The following is a 2,301-nucleotide window of genomic DNA, read 5'->3' as shown; positions in this document are numbered from 1 at the left end:
TAGGGGGTGTGCAGGAGGCAGCTGGTCGATGTTTCTCTCTCATCGATGTTTCTGACTCTTTATCTCTCTCCCTTCCTCTCTGTAAAAAATCAATAAAATATATTTTTAAAAAATAGTCCTTGTTGGCAGGAAGCTGGTATCGCTTCAGTAGTTAAGAGCGTGGGTTGGGAATCAGACTGCTAGGTTCATTTCCTGATTTTGCCACTGACCATCGTCATGTTACCTAGCCTCTCTGTGCTCAGTTTCCTCATTTGTAAAGTGAGAATAAAAATAGTTTCCAATTGTTGAGATAATTCAAATGAAGTCTTAAGGACAGATCTGGAGCTCAGTAAATATTAGTAGCAATTATTGTTGTCATAATGGATCCCTGACACAGTATCATCCCCATTTTACAGATGAGAGGACTGAGGCACAGAATTACAGCTGGTTAGATGCAGCACCAGGGTCTGAAACCAGGCACTCTGACTCTAGGGCCAGTGTTGTTTATCACTGTGCTGCTTAAACCTCTCTGGTCCTTGGTTTCCTTGACCACAAAACATGCGAGATACAATAGTGCCTGCACTGCCTGCTTATTGCTTCTTCTTGTTACTATAAGTGCCACAGGGGACTCAGCGTTAGAGTGACTTGGAGCAGGCAGAGGGACCTCATCCCTGCTGGCCCCATAGGCAGCCCTGTGGCCAGTGCCTTCCCAGTCCTGGGGTGCATGGAGGATGTGTGGTGTCTGGACTGGGTGGAGAGGCTGGTCAGTCTCTGTGGAGGCTGCCCATGGGGAGGGGCTGCCAGGAGTCCTGACAGCTTGGAGACAACCCTCAAGATATGACTGGAGCTCTGTTCCTTGGGGAGAGGGACATCCTCATTTCCTGAGCATCTGTGAGGGGCCAGCTCCATGCCCGGCTTCGTTTGCTCTCAGCAGTCACCACTGGGTGGAGGCTGAGGTCTAACCAGTCCCTCTGGGAGACTCAAGGGGCTCAGGTTCCTGCCCCTTCAGCCATAAGCTTTTAGAGTCAGCTGTAGGGGCTGGGGTCAGGGAAGGGGGCACCTCGGCGGAGCTGAGGCCCCTTGACCAGGCTGCCGGTGGGAAAGGAAGGCTGGACCAGCCAGGGCCGAGGGGAGGCTGGCTGCAGGCTCCTGGGCGAGGGAATCAGCCCCACACAGATCCGTGGCGCATTATAAACACTGTAATCTGGTGTCAGCCCCGGCACTGATTAAAGGCCCATTAGACACGCTCAGGCCTCTGTGCAGCACTGATTAGGGCGCGAGCGGCCCGGGGGCTGGCCTGGAAGCTCGCCATGGGAGAACAGCTGGCGCAGGCTCTCCGGGGCCGTGGCTGTGGCTGTGTGGCCCTGGTCCACGGCCGGCCTGGGAAGCAGGGAGGGGCGTGGGGCACTCTTTCTGGACCTGGCCTCTCCTGCCTGGGCCGTCTGCAGCTCCGCAGGCATCATGTTCAGAAAGCTCCTGCTAAGGACTGTGCACTTGGTATAGGAGGTGCTGGCTGAGGGGGTGCCATCCCTGAGAGGGGTGGGTGCTATTTGGACTTGGGTAAAAATTCCTTTCTTTTTAGAGAGACGTTTTCTCCCCCTTCTCCTGGTTCCACACCCTCACCCAACAATCAACCAGCTACCTTCCCGTTAGTGTAGCATGGATGTCAAGAGCATGGCCTTTGGTTAGATTTTCTGGGCTTAAGTCCTAACTCTCACTTATTACTTATGCATTTAGATAAGCTCCTTAACCACTCTGGCCTTAATTTCATGGCTTATAGAGGGGGCTCCCACAGCATTGCGTACTTCCTAGCGTTACTGTGAGGATTTAATGCAGTGCAGTTAGGACAGTAAACATGGGAATTATGGCATCTGTGATAGTTGGGACCTGGGAGCAGAGCCCAGCCTGGGTAGGAAGCAGCTATGGAAAGGCTGGAACAAGATCTGGCCTCGGGATCCAATGATAGGAGTTGAAGTCTTGGCTCTGCCATTACTAGCTGTGTAACCTTGGCCTCCACTTCTCTGAGCGTTAGTTTCTTCATCTGTAACACACAGGTAATAATAGTTCCCACTGCATACGATTATTGTAAAGACAGGATAATGCATATAAAGTATTTATAGCACAATGCCTGGCACATGGTAAGTACAACATAAATGGTAGTAGTAATTATTAATTATACATATATTTATAGCATTACTAGGGGCCTGGTGCACAAAATTCGTGCACTGGGGGTGTGTGTGGGGGGGGGGAGTGTCCCTCAGCCCAGCCTGCCCCCTCTCACATACTGGGAGCCCTCAGGCGTTGACCCCCATCACCCTCCAA

The 2,301-nt window shown here is 52.0% G+C and overlaps 1 protein-coding gene across 2 annotated transcripts in view; it reads left to right on the top strand.

The window, feature by feature from the left end:
- The window catches only part of ACVRL1 (activin A receptor type IL), a 21,181-nt gene that overhangs the window by 14,393 nt on the left and 4,487 nt on the right, over nt 1–2,301 (top strand). The gene's annotated exons all lie outside the window — the stretch shown is intronic.

The sequence above is a fragment of the Myotis davidii genome, unplaced genomic scaffold (genome assembly GCF_000327345.1).
Source record: "Myotis davidii unplaced genomic scaffold, ASM32734v1 scaffold233, whole genome shotgun sequence".
NCBI lineage: Eukaryota > Metazoa > Chordata > Mammalia > Chiroptera > Vespertilionidae > Myotis > Myotis davidii.
This window is presented reverse-complemented; position numbering and strand designations above follow the sequence as displayed.